Source organism: Gorilla gorilla, chromosome 17 (genome assembly GCF_029281585.2).
Source record: "Gorilla gorilla gorilla isolate KB3781 chromosome 17, NHGRI_mGorGor1-v2.1_pri, whole genome shotgun sequence".
In the NCBI taxonomy this organism is placed as follows: Eukaryota; Metazoa; Chordata; class Mammalia; order Primates; family Hominidae; genus Gorilla; species Gorilla gorilla.
Window position 1 is genome coordinate 84,062,718 of NC_073241.2, and position 21,331 is coordinate 84,084,048.

Genomic DNA, 21,331 nt, shown 5'->3' on the forward strand with positions numbered 1-21,331 from the left:
GTTTGAACAACACAATTTAAATGTCAATCCAATGGATGCATATGAAATCTTCACCCAATCCGCCAGGTGTGGTGGCTCATGCCTGTAATCCCAGCACTTTGGGAGGCTGAGGCGGGCGGATCACCTGAGGTTGGGAGTTGGAGACCAGCCTGACCAATGTGAAGAAACCCTATGTCTACTAAAAATACAAAATTAGCCGGGTGTGGTGGCGCATGCCTGTAATCCCAGCTACTCGGAAGGCTGAGGCAGGAGAATTGCTTAAACCCGAGAGGCAACAAGAGCGAAATTCCATCTCAAAAAATAACAACAACAACAACAAAAAGTTATTTGAAGTATACACACACATTCTTTTTAGGCATAAACATTTACAAAAATGTGCTAGGTTCCAACACAAAGCAAGTCTTAACAAATGACAAAGATCAATGTCATACAATTAACATCTTTTACTCACAATGTTAAAAAATTATTTTGTAGGCTATTTTAACAGAATTTTAGGACATAGAAATTTGTATGACCTTTAACAGACTGCTTCAATTTCTTTCCTTGATAAGTTTTAGTTGTTTAAAATTTCCCATTTGTCTAAATTCAAACTAGATCAAAATTTTATTTCAGATCTTTAGCAACTTTGCTGTCAGTATAAAAAAGGTGGGAAGACATACTGAGTATTGTGTAAGCTCTCTGATAAAGAATGACCATTTTTTATTTCTTGGCAAGAAGAAAACTCTAGGAAAGATATACATCTTGTCTCATTCTATGTGCATATCAAAAGTTATCTATCTAAAGAACAAATGGCTCAATAAAAGAGCGATTGCTCCTGGCAAAGTTATTTAAATGGTACTTTTTCATTTAGAATGAATCATGATAGTTGTTATCACAATGAAAAGATTTGGTGTATTCCAGGTCTGAGTTCTTTTCAGAATGTTCAAGTTTATTTCTTTCAATAATATTCTGCCTCTGTTAATATATTCAAACTTTACAGTTTTGGAATATATAAAGTGATGTTTCAAAGAGACGTGAAATCTTGGCCAACATCCTCAGTTTAGAAATAACAAGCCTGAGATTCTAAGTGGTCAGGTGCAGAGTCCGGTGTCACGACACATCATTACTGGAAACAGAAGCCATGGCTTATGATTCTTAACCAGGTATTATTGTACCATAATATAGTTTTGTTAAAATATAATTTTAAAAGAAAAAATCATAACTCTCAGGAAATATGTAATCAACACGTGTAGAATAATTTCTTTAGCTTATTAGTTAATAAAGAATATCAGTAAGATATAATGACTAGTTCAGAGAGCATTTAAGAAATTAGATATCAATCATCAATTTTAAAAACAAATATTAGGATAAGATTGCTGAGTTAAAAATAAAAGGTATTGAGGTTTTCTGTTCCACCAGACAAAAGTTATTTATATTTCTACAGGACCAACCTCTATAGGTTAACAAGCAACTTCACCAAATCTGGGACTTTTAATCAATAGTAACCTTGATACAAACTAAATCCCTTCCCTTAGACAATCCTAAGTGGCCTTTTCCCCCATATGTTATTGAAACAACTTTCTGCTCATCTTTTACCTTATTTTCATGCTTTAGATTAGATCAACCAACTAGGTCTATATGTCAAATTCAACTCATCACCTGTTTTGTAAATGAAGTATTTTTATTTTTTATTTTTTTAGAGATGGGGTTTTGCTCTGTTACGCAGGCTGGAGTGTGGTGGCATGATCATAGCTCACTGTAACCTCAAACTCCTGGGCTCAAGCAATCCTTCTGCCTCAGCTTCCCGAGTAGCTGGGACTATAGGTGCATACCACCATGCCTGGCTAATTTTTAAAAATCTTTTTTAGAGATGAGGTCTTGCTATGTTGCATAGGCTGGTCTCAAACTCCTCAGCTCAAGTGATCCTCCTGCCTCTGCCTCTCAAAGCACTGGGATTACAGGCATGAGCCACCATACCCAGCTGTAAATGAAGTCTTCTTAGAGTGCAGGTTTTATCTGATTATTTCCAGGGGTGCATCAATAACATTAATTAATCATACAGTTCTTATTGAGTTTGCTCTGCCAGTGTAGAACTCTACAATATTGAGCAACTACTGAGACCACAAAATTCACTTCTGTCTAGAAATTTTCAGAAGGAACTTGGGTTAGACTCTTGATCTCTCTTGTTCTTCTTTTCTAAGGCTAGGAAACCAACCCCAAAACATTCCGTCCACTAGATTTTTCCTGTATTACCTATAAATTTAGGTGAAATCTTCTGTTCTAGAGCCTCCCCCCCCAAATTGGCTAAGCTCCTTAGCCTTCCAGAAGTTTACTTCTTTCCTATTCCCTGTCCTAGGACTCTAGAAGCAGGTCCTGCATCAACTCACATATGTTCCTTAATGGTGAGTTGCTGCCATACTTGATTAAATATGAATTCCTCTCAAATATGACACTCCAAGTGTAGATTTGGTTGCTACAGTGATTTAGGCGGTTAAGTTCTGGTAAAAATAGGCAGAGATTCTTATCAATCCTATGCAAATAACTTATTACCTTGGAAAGTAAGAAGAGTCTAAAAATATTTGGTTCCAAATTTTGAGTGAGTCAGTGACACTTACATATCATTTAGAACATTTAAGTTTACAAAAGCATAATCTACTAAGGAAAGGGTTAAAGATAGCTTAAGAAGAAAGATAGTGGTTCCCTATATACTTACTAAAAGTAGAAAATTAAAACAATGTCAGCCATATTCCAGACAAATAATCACAATTAAATTTTCCTCATGAGCTCATTTAGTCCTGGTGATTAATTTTTCTTCTTGCCCTGGATCTGAGGTTAGCGGTCTGCCTGCATGTAATACGTCTGCTAGTGGACTGAAAGGAGCCTAGGAGATGATGACTCACTCCACTGTAGAGTTGGAGAGTTGTCTAAGCCATGAGAATTTGGAAACCTATGCCTAAGAGCCTGTTCTTTGCAGAGTACTTGATACTGTCTCTTCTATGAGACTCTGGAACTGTCTTTTGTGCCAGACACCAATTCTAGCCTATAACTTAGAGCAGAGACTTCAGGCAAGCACCAAGAAGCAGAGATCTATTTGATGATGAGACGGATTGGCTGTGGTTAATTTATTACAATAACCAATAATATAAGGACAAAGGACAGTAAAATCCTCCAATAGGTTCTCATAATGACTTGATCAATGTTTTCTCTGAAGGTAAGATTAGATTATGGAAGGCACTGAAGAATCTCCAAAGCCTTTTTAAAAAGCACATAATTTCTGATATATTTATATGAATATTTTAGTTATATAAATAGCCTAAGGAAGCCTGGGCATCTCTTTTGATTTCGTTATTCTTTCCACAAATCTCTTGGAATGGTATTGAACAAATTAGTAAATATGAAGCCACCAAACAAACCTAAGTATTTCTAGCATCTCTCGTTTTATAAGATAAAAGAACAAATTTCTCAAGTGCCCTCTATGAAACCTGAGAAATAATTCTGTGGGTGAATTTTAGGGGATCCAAAGCTGAAATATAATTTTGAAATTATGAATCTCAGACAAACATAAATGTACATATGTGAATAATTTTGTGTAACACATTAATTAATAAGAACTAGATTTGTGATTGGTTTGGGAAAATGTGAGAAATTATGTGTATCTAGACAATTTAACAAAGATTTGTTAAAACAAAATTACTGAGTCACGTTATAAAACTGGCCAATATCTACCATAAATCTTCGGCATTACTTGTTCTGCCAGACAAAAATTATTTGCATATCTAACAGACAAAACTCTACCAATTAACAAGTAATTTTACAAAGACTAGAACCTTTCATTAATAACAAAAAATGAGACAAACTAAGTGCATTCCTCTATACCTGTGCTGTGCTGTCCAGTAAGGTAGCCACTAGCTATTGAAACGTGGCTACTTAAATGTAAATTTAAATTAATTAAAATGAAATATGATGTAAAAAGCAGTTCTTCAGTCACACTCTCCACTTTTCTTGTGCTCAGTAACTACACTTTCTGAGGCTACCACACTGTACATCACAGAAATTTATCTGGGACAGAGCTGTGCCTATCTAGACGATGCTTGGGTGACCATGGCCCTTATATGATATTACTGGAACATGCTGACCGCCTTTTTGCCTTATTTCAGATAATTTTTCTGGCACTTTTTTTTTGAGATGGAGTCTCACTCTGTTGCCCAGGCTGGAGTACATTTCAGCTGACTGCAACCTCTGCCTCCTGGGTTCAAGCAATTCTTCTGCTGCAGCCTCCTGAGTAGCTGGGATTACAGGCACCTGCCACCATACCCAGTTAATTTTTTATTTTTTTATATTTTTAGTAGACAAAGGGTTTCGCCATGTTGGCCAGGCTGGTCTTGAACTCTTGACCTCAGGTGATCCACCCGCCTCGGCCTCCCAAGGTGCTGGGATTAGAGGTGTGAGTCACCACTCCCAGCTGACACTTTTGTGATAGAATTTATAACCATTTAAAAGTAAAATTAGGTAGTAAATGCCTGTTGCATGAAAGGACTTTTCATATATCAGGACCATGCCAAACTGGATAATTTTATGAGTAAACCAAATGATACATAATATTTTTTGGTAGTGTCACATTTTAAAGAAGTGGCTTTAGAGCAACACACACTTTAAAAAATGTATAATATTACCAAAATATAGTATGTATTACTTGGTTTACTTGGTTTCGTAGGGGTTGATTCAGTTAACCTCTAAAAAACCATGCAAGTTGGGATATTTGTGAATGGTCTGGTAAAACTGAGTAGGGTCAAAATGGGAAGATGTGAGGTAAGGCAACCGCAGTATCTAAGAAAATTTGTGCTGCCTTTTGCTTCATGTAGAATTTTATTTTTCTATGCTCGATTATGATGAAATGGAATTGCTGCAAAATATTGCTGCAAAAGTAACTTTCATATTCAATAGAGCCTAGTTTTATAATAGCACCCAATAGTGCAGTAAGGAAATACAACATTATCTAATTGGATGTTATTAAAATGGAGATAGTTAACTTTATAATAAAGAACTACTTTACCATGGTTTTCTCATTAGCAAAATGAAAGTCTTATTTCCCTGAATTTCATTATTGTTGTAAATTTCTTCATTTAGTTAAAAAAAAGGCTATTAATAGCTATTAGGTGCCTATTACATGAACAAGATAGAAACAGGGTCTTCCCATCTGGAGAGTGCAGACTGATAAGGAAGATAGAAAATGAATAACTAATTAATAAATTGTATGAAGAAGTACAAAGGGAAGCCTTCTCTAGTCTCTGGGTGTGTGTGTGGAGGATGCAGTCAAGAAAGTCGTCTCCAAGAAAGTGATATTTTGATAAGACCAGAGGATAAGTAGGGATTTTCTAGGCTAAGGGGGGTTTTGGAGGGAATTGAGTGAGGAATTTCAGGAAGGAGATATCATGTAGAAAAGCCCTGACAAAAGAGATAGCATAAGCGTTTGAGTTTTTCATTGGATGGGACACTGCTGGAGTGTCGTATGTAATGGCAAAGTTTGAACAAATAAGCTCTGTTTTGCCAAAGAGAAATGTACACTCACCCATGGGATGTAATAATGAGGAATGGGAAGTCTTAGGGACTCGAAAGAACAGTTTTTAAATGTTATTTCCTTTTGTGGCAAAAAGAAAGAGAACAAATTGGTGCAGATTATCTTCATACATCAAATTGCAACAGAAGACTGCGTAAGTAAACCACCTCCAAATGACATGCTTCTCATTCACAATTGCTCAAAATGATTCTCTCTGTGGAAAAAAACCTACTTTCATAGTCATGGACTTTCCACAAAGGTCAGTTTTGAACCATATCATAGTTTACTCATTCACTGTTGACTCTCTGGTTGTCTTATGCACACAAGTCTTCTTCCCTGGATGGGTTAAGAGTTAAGTCTTGGATGGGCTTATTGAATTTAGGCATCAAGAAGACAAAGAGGCTACTCCCTTTGTCTAGAATAACAACCACAATTTTATTGCCAAAAGTAACTCAACCTTTATTTATAGTTTCAGTTATAGGCCATCTACATTAAGATACCTAAATAACATTAAATTTGATTGCAGAGTTTTATATTAGCTAATGAGTAGATTGATCAAAATTTAATTTTGAAGTTTATCTGGTACATCTTGGCATCATCTCTCTTCCTTTCCACATATCTCTTAGGATATATTTATCCAACTCTGTTAGAAATACGTGTTGCTGGGTTTGGCATCTTTCTCAAATGTGAGCACAAAATAATCTTTGTATTTCCAGCACTTACTGCAGTGCCTGGCAAAGAGAGATGCTCAATACAAGTTTATTGAAAGAATAAACAAGTGAAAAAAATGAATGTGAACATACCAGGAGAAAGGAGAAATCTTTAAATGACTTGTTCTCTTAAATAAATGAATTTTTCACTTCAAATGGATGTGATCATATCTAAATTATTTGACTAAATAATATTGAAGAGGCAAGATTTTTCAAACATAAGAATATCAATATAATCATTTATAATATGTTCAACTTTTATCGAACACCAACTAGGTTCAAATCAGCCATAAAAAGAGGTGTCAGACATACTTCTTGCCTTCTAGAAACTTGTGACAAAGTTGAACAAGAAAAATGTGTGCTTAAAAATGTAATGGTCAATGTAGAAAATATATGCTACCTGCCAAATGGGTACAATAAAAAAAGAGAGATGCCAGACTTCGGAAGGTAAAGAGAAATCACAGGTTTGTAAGAGAGAAGAGCCTACGTATTGAACTAGACTCCTCTGATTGTTCTTAGATGACTAACCACTGAGTCATAATCTTGTCTTTCTGCATATATTTCTCATTATTTATTTTATAGCTGACTGCCTTTGAATACATTGCTACATTTTCCACATAAAAATAACTGGAAAAGAGGAGGAAATGAATATTTGTTGATCACCCATTGGTATGGTTGGGCTCCGTGTCCCCACCCAAATCTCATCTCAAATTGTAATCCCCATAATCCCCATGTATTGAGGGAGGGATCTGGTGGGAGGTGACTGGATCATGGGGGTGGTTTCTCCCATGCTGTTCTCGTGATAGTGAATCAGTTCTCGTGAGATCTGATGGTTTTTTAAGTGGCGGTTTCCTCTCTTGCTGTCTCTCTCACTTGGTGCCATGTAAAACATGCCTGATTCCCCTTCCACCATGATTGTGAGTTTCCTGAGGCTTCCCCACCCATGAAGAACTGTGAGTCAATTAAACCCCTTTCTTTATAAATTACCCAGTCCCAGGGAAGTTCTTTACAGCAGTGTGAAAATGGACTAATACACCTATCATATCCCAGACATTGCAATCAGATTTTTCCATAACATACCTCTACCTTAAATCCCTTTTTAGAACATAACCACATTCATCTGTTTTTTAATTTAATCTGCTCCTTTTGCTAGTTGTGGAACAAAACTTACTTGAATGTTTTTCATGAAACAATTTTGTTGTAATATACTTTACCTAAAATAAGCCTCATTTATTTTAATTGTACAACTCAATGAGTCTTGAAAAATGTATATCTCTGTGTAACTATGGGTGTCTTCAAGATAGAGAATATTATCACCCCCCAAATTTCCCTGATGCTTCTTTGCAGTCAACCCTAGCCTTGGGCTGCCTTTAATATGCTATTTGTCACTGCAAGTTGATCTGCCTTCTCTGGAATTACATATAAATGCATCATACAATATGTATGTTTTTGTGTATGTCTGTTTTCACTCCATGTCATGTTTTTGAGTTTTGCTGTGTGTTGTTTCATTTTAATTTATTAGTACTCAATAGTATTCCACCATATAGAAATACTACCTTTTGGCCAGGTGTGGTGGCTCATGCCTGTAATCCCAGCACTTTGGGAGGCTGAAGCGGGTGGATCACCTGAGGTCAGGAGTTTCAGACCAGCCTGGCCAACATGGTGAAACCCCTTCTCTACTAAAAATACAAAAAGTTAGCCAGGCATGGTGGTGGGTGCCTGTAATCCCATCTACTTGGGATGCTGAGGCATAAGAATTGCTTGAACCTGGTAGGCGGAGGTTACAGTGAGCTGAGATCGTGCCATTGCACTCCAGCCTGGGCAACAAGAGCGAAACTCCGTCTCAAAAAAAAAAAAAAAAAAAAAAAGAAAGAAATACTACCTTTTTAAAATCCATTCTCCTGTTGATGTACACTTCAATTCTTTCTTTCTTTTTTTTTTCTTTTCCTTTTTTTGCTGCTATGAATAAAGTTGCTATGACCTTTGATCTTCAAATCTTTGTGTGGCACATTTTTATTTCTCTTGGTGAATACCTCAGAGTGGAATGGCTGAGCCACATGCTAAGTGTACATTTAGCTTTGTAAGAAGCTGCCAAATTTTATTCCAAAGTGATTGTTGCATTTTACTTTCTCCAGTACAAATAGTTTCTCCACATTCCCATCAGCATTTCGTATTCTTAATATTTTTAAGTTTAACCCTTCTAGTGGGTATGTAGTGGTATCTCATTGTGATTAATTTGCATTTCTTCGAAGTCCTAATGGTATTGAGCTTCTTTATGTGAGCTTATTAGACATTCATATATTTTCTTTTGAGAAATGTCTACTCAAATCATTTGCCCATGTAGATGTGTAAGAGTTATCTGTATATTCTGGATACAAATTGTTTGTAAGATATATGTATTGCAAATATGTTCTTCTCTCATTCTGCAGCTTGCCTCTTTATTTTCATAACAGCTTAATTTGATATAGTCCCACTTACCTATTATTGTCTTTTATGGTTTGTTCATGGTCTGGTAACAAGGTCATGGAGGAAGAATTCATCTCATGGCTGTAATTATTAAAATTCAGTTACTTGATTGATTCTGGATAAGGCAGTAATGTTAAGGATCTTCCTATAAGAATGATTGTTTCTTATACTTTCTATTAGCTAATCCCCCAGATAATGAAACAATTCTTGGACATTGTCCTCCTAACCCCTTAGATGTCTAAATAGAAAGAGTTATAGAGCCTCAGGGATATGAAGGAAATGATAAGTCATTCTTGCTATCCTTACGTTGAATAAACATTTTAGTATTCAGACCATTTTTTCCAACACAAATTTCCAGAACCTATTTTTATTAAAGAGAGCAATCTAATGTAACTCATCTGGATATTAGAACAAGAAAGGAAATGAGGACCTTCTTTCCAGTGTTTTATTTATAGGATACCTGCCTGAGTTTCCACAGCTTGACAGTGGAATGTCTCCAGTCAACGTATCACTTTCTCTCAAGTAGAATCATGACCCAGCAGTGGCTAAAGTGGTCCTGTTGGCACAGTGAGAGCTTTCTAATTAGTTAGATCTAGGTATACATGCTGGATCAGCAACTTTGGCAAGTCTCTTAAAAGTTCTGAGCCACAGCTTCCTTCATTTGTAAAATGTAAAGCTTGGGATATATAAGCCAGTATATAGCAGGCTCTCACTAAGTGATAGATAGATAGACATAGACAGATGATAGATAGATAGATAGATAGATAGATAGATAGATAGATAGATAATATAAAGAATGAAATGAGATTTTACTGCTAGTGCATTTTTATTAACAGAAGAAAGGGGGCTGAGAAATTGATGAAAACATATGACAAGACTAAAACTTGTTCTTTATTTTCAATAAACTCTACCTAGGTTTTTGGTCATGATGATAATCTAATAACCTACTTTCATAAAAAGCATTTATTCTGGAAGTCATGGATACTAAATAGTGTCCCTAGCATACAAAACCTAAGAGGCAAGTGGTATCACAATAATTTTCAAAGATAAGGTAAAATACAGTTAAATGTTACTAAGACCATATCTTCCTATGAGACCCTTTAAATTTTGAATTAGTAAATCAAAACTTGAAAAATACAAAAGGACAACATTAGAACACTCACCTACATTCCTCTGCCCATCCCACGATGTCACCCACAGCCCTGTTCCTTAAAGCTAAAGAGGTTTATCACCTATTCAGTGTTTCCACTTGCCAATACAGTCAAAGATGAATATATATTATTTCCTCCCTTTTGTCACACAAAAGTTAGTATACTAAGTTCACTGTTGTGCATCTGGCTTTTAAGAAATATAGTGGCCATGAGAAGCTACTAAGAATCATTCCAATTTTATGTACTGTGCTACTGAACCAAGAACTCTAAGCTCTTTTTTTCTTCTTTTTTTGAGACAAGGCCTCGCTGTGTTGCACAGGTTGGAGTGCAGTGGTACAATCTCAGCTCACTACAACCTCTGACTCTTGGGCTCAAGCCATCCTCCCACCCCAGCCTCCCAAGTGGCTGGGACTACAGGCGTGCACCACCATGCCCAGCTAATTTTTTTTTTGTTTGTATTTTTTGTAGAGAGAGGGTCTCGCCATGTTGCCCAGGCTGGTCTTGAACTCTGGGCTCAAGCGGTCCACCCACCTCCATCTCCCAAAGTGCTGAGATTATAGGGGTGAACCACTGTACCTGGCCTCTAAGCTTTCTTTAAGTAAAAAGTGACCTACCTCCTGGCAATGGCTTAGTTCTCCTTTTGCCTAAGGTGGCAGTAGGTAAGAAGTCAAGGCCTCTATAATATCTGAAGACATAGTGTAGAGTTAAATACTTGCAAAAACAAGCTCTGAGGATTCTGACATTCTACCTTCTGGCAAAATCAGTCTTAAGGGGTTTGTTTTAGCCTGAAGGCTTGTGCTACAAATAAAAGTATATTTCAGCGTAAAAGTTAATGCAGCTTTTCATAGAGGAGTGAATGTTTTCATATGCAAAGCTTGAAAGGGAAAGAGAATCTAAAGCAGTCTTATTTTTCTGATTAGGACAAATGACCAGGAGAAAGCCTTTAAGGCAATTGTTTGCAAAATGACTTAATTATCACCCTGGAGGAAACTGTAAGCCTCTTGTAACACTGTCCTTCAGGAAACTTACAGGAGAGACCTTTCTGGCAGTCGTAATGGTGGGTGGAATACAGTGTTGAAGTCATTATCGTACATGTGGTTTATTTGATGATTAAATTGCCTGGAAGCAGTTTCATCTTTCTGAGTTTATAAGCATCCTAGCTTGTTTTTCAAAAACCTAAAAGTACATGTATATGATGTTACTTAAATCTATCAGAACGGAAGGCAGGAGGAAGTTGGGGTCAGTCATACAAATATTATAAAGTATAAGGTCATTTAAATCATTTGTAATTTATTTACTAAGAATACATTTGCTATGTCTGCAATAGATTGGCCTTCATTTCTGTGTTTTGCCTCTGCTAATAATCAAGTTTATTTGCATTTTCTGAGTATAAAGCAAGTAATTATGAGAACAAGTGCCCTGAAGACAGCTGAGTGGTAGGTGTAAGGCAGTCTGGCTTCCAGATTTTCTATGTTTCTAGACTGTGAGACAGAAAACAGCAAATCCCTGGAGTCTAACCACAAGGAGGATGCTGCCCACTTGCATATGAAGACCAAAAGCTTCCAGTTGCATAACACTGTGCTTTCCTCTGTGGATGTTGGCCATATCCCAGGACCTTGATAATAGGACTCATGCCTCCTAAAGTGTGCAGGAAAGCCTTGCAAATTTTGCATCTATGTCAATCACCCTGTGAGGTCAGCTTTTGGCAGGATGACCAGACCATGTACTACTTTTGGAAGCCTGCAGAAGTTGCTGGCAATCCTTAGAAGTGTGTCTTCCAATTTGGAACAAGATTTTCAAGCCTAGATAGAAACAGAGAAAATCACTTTTCTTCCTGGTCCTGTATAACATAATCTCAAGCATTCTTGGACACCCACTCTTATTGCCTAAGCCAATGATTGTGTATCTGGTTCTTAATTCCACACTACTCTGCAGCATCTCATTCAGCTATTGTGCTATTTAGCTTTTACATACTGTAGTTTTCAACATTTTGTGTCACTGTAATTTTCAGCATTTTATGTCACTATATTAACATAACTGAATTAGAAGCTCTTTTTGTGGCGGTATTCTATTATTCATTCAGCCCATATTGATTGAGTTCCTACTATGAATCAGATCCTCTTCTAGGGGCTGATAATAGAGTTCCTGTTATCTTGGAGCTCCAGACAGTACAATGCAAATATGGAAATGCAGCTATAATATGTCAGATGTGAATAATTAATGAAGATCAAGGGCCGAGAGAGTAGGAGCTGATTTGCATTGAATCATGAGGGAGGAAAACTCAGTCCATGTGGAACTTAGGCAGAGTCCTGAGATCAGTGAGGGAATGAGCCATTCAGACAATAAATGCAGGAAAAAGCACCTAAGGCAGAGGGAATGATGACTGGTGGATGCCTGGTCCTTGCATAGCAGTGTGTTTGTCACATTCCAGGAAGAGCAAGAAGGTAAATATGGCTAGAATAAAGAGGGAGAGAGGAGAGTAATAGGAGGTGAGATCAGATACACAACAAAGAGCCAGAGTGGACAGAGCGAATCAGCTCATAGATCCTTGATAGAACTGTGGCCTTTATGCCCAGTGACATGAGAAACCCTTGAAGAGGTGGGAAAAATAAGAGACATGCTCTGTCACGTGTTAGTGGTTCACTTGAGTGCCCTTAGGAAATCGACCGTAAGGGAGCTGGGGAGAAGCACAGACCAGTTACAGAGATATCACATCACAGTCCAGACGAGAGATGTTAGTGGTGAAAACCAGTGCCTAGAGGAGTGATTCTGATGTAATTTATATCCAGCAATCATCCCTCGAGATAATTTGGGCCAAGCAATTTGCCTGAATCTGTGCTTTTTACCATTGTGCTAACTTATTAAAATAAACAGTGAATAAATGTTATATTAAGAAGATAGATTGATTTCATTCATTGGAAAGTGTGTGAGCCATGGCTACTTGTATATCTCCTAGGTAGCTCATATTGGACCCATTCAAAATGATTAGCAGATTTGGATCTTTAATATTTCTTCTACCTTTCCTGTCTCATTTTAGGGCAAAGTTTTAGTTATTTATTTTTATTTCAAAATGTGATAAAGAAATCTTCTAAGAGAAGATAAAAACCTGTTTTTATTTTCCTTTAAGATTTGGGCTATACTGATATTCTAGCATTTTGAGGCTTAGACAATAGGTGACTATATCTCATCATTAGCAATCTAGACCCAACAGCTTGTTTCTTTTTGAAGGAGAATATAGAGAGGGTCAGGCCCAAGGCTATCTGAGGAAGAAAAATATTTCAGAAAACATTCTTTTCATCACATACACACAAATGACAAATGTTTGGGGTAATGGATATGATAATTATTCTTATTTGATCATTACATATACATTGTATACATGTATTGAACTATCACAATATATCCCATAATTATGTACAATAATTATGTGTCAGTTAAAAATAATAGTAGCCTTTCCATATTACCCAGAGAGGGTCCATATGACATTATTCTGAATTCCTCTCAGAACTTCAAGGGAAACTTTTACAATGGCCAGAGCCTGTGATGTCCTGAACATGAAAGAGGAGGATGTCCTCAAATTTCTTGCAGCAGGAACTCACTTGGGTGGCACCAAGCTTGACTTCCAAGTGGAACAGTACATCTGCAAAAGGAAAAGTGATGGCATCTGCATCCTAAATCTGAAGAGGACCTGGGAGAAGCTTCTGCTGGTGGCTCATGCCATCATCACTGTTGAAAGCCCTGCTGATTCAGTGTCATATTCTCCAGGAACGCTGTCAAGTGGGCTTTGCTGAAGTTTGCTGCTACCACTTGAGTCACTCCTATTGCTGGCCACTTTGCTCCTGGAACCTTCCCGCACCAGATCCAGGCAGCCTTCCAGGAGCTGCGTCTGCTGGTGGTTACCGATCCCAGCCTCTCACACAGGCATCTTACACTAACCTGCCTACCATTGCTCTGGGTCACACAGATTCTCCTCTTTGCTGTGCGGACATTGCCATCCCATGTAACAACAAGAGAGGCCCCTCAGTGGGCCTGACATGGTGGATGCCAGCCTGGGAAGTTCTGCATAAGCATGGCATCATCTCCCGTGAACGCCCATGGGAGGTCATGCCTGATCGCTACTTCTACAGGGATCCTGAAGAGATTGAATAGGAAGAGCAGGCTGTGGCTGAAATTCCCAGGAGGAATTTCAGGGTAAATGGACTGCTGCATATCTTGAGTTCACTGCTACTCAGCCTGCAGATACCCCTGGGCCCACTCAGCAGTTCCCTACTCGAGACTGGAGCTCTTGGCCTGCCACAGAAGCCTGGTCTGCAACTCGACTGCTCAGGCCACCAGATGGGTAGGAACAACCACTGAGAGGTCTTAAGCTGTTCTTCCACAGACTCTAAAGCAAGATGAAAATAAGCTTGATGAAAAATAACCATCAGCTTCTAAGAACATTAATAATAATAAAAGCAAAAAAATTTTTAAAAGAGTCATTAGAAGCATTCATGCTGTCAATCAGTATTTATAAATATTTATTGGGATATGTATTCATAAATATTTATAAATATAAGTATTTATAAATATTTATTAAATATTTATATATATTTATAAATATTTATTAAATATTTATATATATTTATAAATATTTATTAAATATTTATATATAAGTATTTATAAATATTTATATTTATTATAGTATATATTATTATTTATAATATTTAATAAAGTAAATATAAGTATTTATAAATATTTATTAGCTACCCTGCTGGCCAAGATAAATAGATACAAAGACGGATACTGCAGTCTGGTTGATGAAATAGCAACTAATATACAGCGATGCCAATCACAGGATACAGATATGCAGGATGCTATGAAAACTGAGAAGGGAGGCGGTCTCACTCTATATGGGTGAAGCATGCCACAAGATATTGATATGTGAGATGAAGCTTCAAGGAGATGCAGGTGGACAAGGAGGTCCACTGACAAGTTTTAGTCTTTGTTTGAGAAGACTGAAATTAGTAGGGATTCCCTCTAAAAATGAAATAGTCCACAACTGAAGAAAAACTTGAAGATTATGCCAGTGTCATCAGATGGCAAGAATATCCATAAGTTAGATCTCAGGTATGAGGTAAGACTCCTAATTGCCAGTCGGATGAGACAAAAATCAGGAGGTTGACTTTGGTTTCTGGATGGTAAGAATGTTACTGCTATTGGGAGGATTTGTGGTAAGACCTGAGCCCTCAGTGGTGTCAATAATCTTTAAAGACTTGTTTTGAAGTATTGCTACATGGGTCATACTTTATTCCATGAAAAGCTTCCTGAAATATTGCAAGCGTTTTTGAAAAACAAATTTGGCCTTATTTTATACAGATCAGAGATGCTTGTAGATATAAGAATCTTACAACTAATTGTTTTTATGTAGTTAACACTCTTTTCGTCTTTGGAGGCATTCAAGCTTACTATTAAGATAGAGAGGCTGGAATAAATCAGCTTTGATGCAGATTCTGGCTCTAGTACCTACCTGCTGTCCTTCTTTACTTTAATTAGCCTTTGTTTTGTCATCCAAAAAATTGAGAGAATAATAGTGCCTTCATCACAGAATTATGATGGAAACACAATCAGTATATGTAAAGCACTTAGCAAAATGGCTGGTGTGTGTTAAATACTTAATGCATAAGATTTCTTATTATACTCAATCCACAATTCACTTTTTGTATACTTGCATTTCATAATGATTTTGCCTCAAGTAACATACTAACTTATATAACACAAACCAACCTTTATCTAAGAAGTCTGGCTTAGGGGCTATGATGAGAATATGCTTCCTGATAGTGAAGAAAAACAGTACAGAGATTTAATGTTTCCCTGTAAATAAAATAAAATCAGTCTCTATGTATCTAAAAAATGTGTATCTGCTTCGGATTATTTTGTAAAGTTTTGCCAGGCAAGACCAAGACAGGATTTTTATGTTTGGCTTTGTTACACCCCAGCCTACTCTCCATAGAGCAGCACCTCCTCCCCACAATCTCCAATCCTATATAGCCTCAAGTTTCTCCTCGACTGCCTTCATTTTTGCTTGTGAAAGAAGAACTGTATCTTGCATAATTTTTTCTGTCCCCTCCTGATGATGAAAATTTGCCAGCCCAATGTCTCGCTTTCATATTACCTTATAGAAGAATACTAGTTAATATAATAGTGATTGTTAATATCTATGGCCTACTTCCAAATGACGTGGATAAACTAGCAAAGTCCTTTTAATACATTCATTTTGTTTTAGTCTTAAATAGATTTAAACAAAAATAAAAACCTGGGTAATACCAATGCCATTTTGCCATGGATATGAATTGTGAATTGAGAAAGATGGCTGATGATGCTTAATGAATGACCACAGTGGATAATTCAGTCTGAGGAGTGTGAGAAGACTTTTAAACAAAATCTGAATAATAGGTCTTGACATTTCAGTGCACATGTGTTTGTGTGTTTGTGCCCACCTGCACGTATATGAGTTCATTTAAATTCCTTTGCTTCTCATACTTTGCCTACCAAATAATTATGATATTCCAAAATATGCATGGGTTTCAGAGCCAATGTTAGTTATTAAATTGTGTAAATAGAACTTTGCAGCTTGAGTATTTTATATTCTCATAAAGATTTTGTGCATAAAGACTTTATTAAATGTTTCTCGGCTGGGCATGGTGGCTCCTGCCTATAGTCCCAGTACTTTGGGAGACCAAGGAAGGCAGGTCACTTGAACCCAGGAGTTTGAGACCAGCCTGGACAACATAGTAAAACCCAATATTTACAAAAAATACAAAAATTAGCCATGCTTGGTGATGTTGCTGTTGTCCCAACTACCTGGGAGGCTAAGGTGGGAGGATGACTTGAGCCCAGGGAAGTGAAGGTTGCAGTGAGATGAGATGGTGCCACTGCACTCCAGCCTGAGCAATAGAGTGAGACCCTGTCTCAAAAACAAAAAACTAAACAAAAACAAGACTTTCTCAGTGGTTGGTCCTACTCTATTTAAAATTATAATATTTAATTATATCTACAAAATCATCTGAGTTCTCTTAAGAATTTACACATTTCCTGTGAGGATGGTGTGATAAAGATATAAGCAATAAAGGGACTTTGGAGTGCTCTGTAGAAGTCAGAATGATTATTGTCGGAATTTGATGATATAGATTGTCCCAGAACCTCACAGCAGTTCTCATTTCTATGCCTTAACACACTGGGATTCACTATGATATATGTCACAAATAATTTCTTATTAATAAAATACAACCATTTCCAAACGAATCACTCAAGTTTACATTGATTTAAAACTCCCTAAACCAGTGTGGTCCTCTTGAGTGTGAAAAAAGGCAGTAGTTACAGATATTTTGTGTATGGCTTAAAACATGGTCTCAGACTATAGTGGGACTATGAGTCTCCTGGGGAGGCTGGTAAAATGCAGATAGATGGACCCAACCTGGGTTGAGGCACAAATCTGCATGTTTAATGAGTAACTCAGGTGATTCTGACACAGATGCATAGACATTGCATTTTCACAAACAGTGGTGATGGGGTCAAAGGAAAGCTTCCCATCTGTCCTTTATAGGTTCACTGAAAATGAACTGACAAAAGACAGATTAATAGATGAAAAAGGCATACAGCATTTATTTTAATGCATGTGTGGACACAGAAGCCATACCCAAAGTATGAAACTCAAAGAGGAACTAAATGGTTGAGGTTCACATATGCTCTTCATAGAAGAAAGGTGTACAGACCCAGGAGGCAGACATCATTTTGTAAACTAGTCTCTGATTCTCTGTGAAAGATGGACGGGACAAATTATGGAAGGTGAGGGGCAGAACACGGGGTGTCTTATTATGCAGGTAAAGTTCCCCAGGTAACTTCTGGGAGTTGCCCTTAGAAGAATAGGTGAAAAGACTGTCTGGGCATGGTGATGACTCCCAATCTCTTTTCTTCTTCCTTGGTGTGATCCTTCCTGGTTATTTGATGGGGTTTCTAGGGAGGGGGCCTTAAGACAATCGCATTTCTTTTGCAAAGAATCTTCCTTAGATAAGAACATTTCAGAAAGAGTCCCTTCCAGTGATTCTGGAAAGAGGATCTGAGAGACAGGGAGGTAGGGGAAAGTCAGAGAGAGAACTTGGTTCTTAGGTTTATTTCTATGGCCTTTCCATTTTCAAAGCACTCACATGCTGAAACGCCAGGTTTTGGAGAATCATTTTCTGAGCCCCAATGGCAGCTTGACTTCACCAAAGGCAACCAATCTCAAGTAGACCTCTTAACTTCCTTCCAGCCCAAATCCCTTGCTCTAACTCTCAGTCTCTAAGACCTGCTGGGGTATATCCTCAGCCAAAGGAGTTTTGGCTCACAGATCCTAACTCCTTACGACAGGTGCCAACATCTGCTAATTCCTAATGAGTTACCCTCCTACTCAACTGTATTATCAGAGATTGCAGAGGAGTTCTCTAGATTGTGTTTCACTTCCACCTACAAAGAAAACTGAAAAACAATTTTTTTATTTCTAAAAAGAATGTTATATTTTTTAAAAGCTACTGAGTGGGATAAAAGAGTCCAAAGAAAGCTACAATTATTAGCGACTTATCTTGACATAAGGAGAGCTAATACAGAAGGAAGAAAGGAATAACATTTTTCTAATATTCATAAGTGTAAAATAGAGGCTTTGGATTTGGGTGGGGGGTTGGTTGTTTTTTTGTTTTGCTTCAAGCTCTAATAATGTTAGCTGTGTTTTATACTGTCAATTAATACCTCTTAGTAATTGTGCTCTTTGTTTTGGACTTTTAAAAATAAGTACTGTTTAGAAATCCATAGAGACAAGCTTTTAAATATACCTACTGTTATTGAATGGCTCATCATTGATGTTTGGGATTTCACATCAATTAATGTCATAATTTCAACAATTCTGTGCTTGAACTAAAAAGATAAATGACTCATGCTATATTTATGTGCAACGGAAGTTCCAGCTTTCCTCACTAGTCACTCTAGTATGTCTCTGTCCATTCATATTTGTAAAGGGAACTGCTTCCTTCCATTTTTTATCAATTAAATGATCATTTTTAGAATCTTATAATGATCCAGTGCTAGAATATTAGAAAACAAATATTCTATTTACAGTCAGCAATGTGAAGACGTAACTATCTCTTGAAATGTTAGGAATCTTTGTTTTTTATTTGCTTGAGTACAGAAGGATAACATTACAAATTTTACTTGAATTTTTAATGTTTAAAGTTTTAAATTGCACTGAACAACTATATAGAAATTGGACCTTCCTTCCTTCCTTCTTTTCCTCCTTTCTTTTCATTGTCACTGATACAACACCTATTCATCGTTAGTCAATTTGGCTAACACTAAAGAAACAAAGACCCAGCCTTTGACAGCTCTCCCAGAGTTAATGATCTAGTTGCAGAGACAGAGGAAGGACACAGTAAACCCAACAGAAGTTAGTAAGTACTGTGGAAGCATCAGATACTGAGTTCACTGAAGGAATTCATTCATTTTTTGAGTGCCAGGCTCTGTCTCAGTGCTGAGGATGCAGAGTACATTCACCGAATTCAAGACACTCAGGTTATAGAGAAGAATGATTAATTATAATACCATGTTATAAGTCTAATGATAGAAAATTGCACAGAATATTTCAAAAAGCAAAGAACCTGTAAGTCAATGGAAACAAGGTGCCATTTTCTGGAAGAGAATATAACAGAAATGAGTCTTAGGTGATGGGCAGGAGTTAGCCAAGCAAAAAGCAGAAGGCCACAGGCACAGGTTGCAAAGCATGTCGGAGAGGAGCAACAAACAAAATGTTACTTCTGGGGAATTGAGTTCTAGGCAGAGAGTAGAAAGTTGTAAGTGGAGAGGAAGGCAGATGACAGTCTGCAGAGAGGCCCATGGCCACCTGAAGAGAAAGGACTTTATCCTGCCCTCGAGAGACACTGAAGTTAAGAGGGCAGTCAGACAGCTTTTTACCTTTTACACTCTGGCAGTTTTATAGCCAATTGGTTTAAGAAAGACAATACTAGGAGCTTGAGGCACTGGAGTAGTTCATATGAGAGGGCAGGGACAGGAGTGCTGAAGAGGATGGTAGCAGAGAGATATAAAGGAGGTGAGGTCTACAGCACTTAGTGGCTGGCTGACAAGGGGAAGTGATGTAGAGGGGGAAAGTCAAGAAAGACACCCCAAGTTCTAGCTTGGTTGACTAGATGGAGGCAGTGCTAGTGACTGAGAATTTTGGAGGTGAAATGGACATGAAGAAAATGATCAATTTGCTTTTGGACACATTGATTTGAGGTCCCTGTGTAACCTTGGAGGAGCCATCACAGGTAATTAGATATTTGAATGTGGGAGTCGGCATATGAAAAATTAAATAGACTTGGGGGTCACAGATTAAAGGGATCGTTGAAAAACTCTTTTGAGTTTTATTTTGGACACAATGAATTTAGGAAGTCATTGGAATGTAGCAATGCCCCTACAAAACTCAGAAGTGAGGTTGAGTGAAAAACCAGAGCATATTCATGGACTGTATTTCTTTGAGAATACACAAAGTATGACTGACTAGGCAGGTAAATCTACCCAGGTGCTGGAGGAAGGTGTAAGAGATATAGGGAAATCGATGAAGCATAGAATAAAGAAGCTCCATAAGAAATTGAGCATCGCATGTATGAGGTTGTGGCAAAGCAGTTGAGGAGATGACACAGTCATTACAGAAAATACTGAGCCAGGAAACTATAGAAAATACTGAGCCAATTCCTGAGATAAAAATTTCTCTGGTTATCATTTCTCTTGGGCTACAAAGTCACAATTTACACTAGCTGGGGTTTCATAGTCCTCAGTGGCCCCAACAGGCTCATGCCCTTAGATCCAAATTGCGGCGTTATGATAAGGAGCTAGTTCTTCCCGTCACAGAAGTTATTACTACTTGCAGCCATTCAATTTAGCACATCGTGACATACAGTTGTGCATTTTTCTGTACTTGCTTTGCATGTAAATTGAGGCAGTGGTGAACACAGTGGGTGGTGAGCTCACTTTTTTCAAATTTATTTTAAAATTGTAAGCTGACAATTTATAATTTTCTATATATGGGCACTAACTGTGACATTAAGCCATAGCCTTGGTTCATTCAGGCTTATGGGTGGTGACTCTCAAATCTGGCTACCAACTGGAATCATTTGAGGAGCTTTTATTAAAGACCGATGAAACAATCCATGCTCCAAAGATTATGAGTTAATTGCTCTGGGGTGGGGCCCAAGCGTTCGTAAATTTTAAAAGTCCCCCAGGTGATTCTCATGTGCAAACAAGATTGAGAATCATTGCTGTAAAGTAAGAAAACACCTGCTTTACCAAATCAGCGTAGCTGCGAATAAATTGAATAAAATAGGGAACGTGTGGGAGAGTGTATTCACATGGTGGGGGCATTGAGAAGTGAAACAGCAGAGTCCTAAGAAAGCAGCAAGAAAGGTTTT

General features: G+C 37.5%; 1 protein-coding gene and 1 pseudogene across 2 annotated transcripts in view; both read left to right on the forward strand.

Moving 5' to 3' along the window:
• RAB27B (RAB27B, member RAS oncogene family) overlaps window positions 1–21,331 on the forward strand; it is a 176,348-nt gene that overhangs the window by 13,569 nt on the left and 141,448 nt on the right. The window lies entirely within an intron of this gene.
• On the forward strand, window positions 13,391–14,229 carry LOC129528281 (small ribosomal subunit protein uS2-like; annotated as a pseudogene).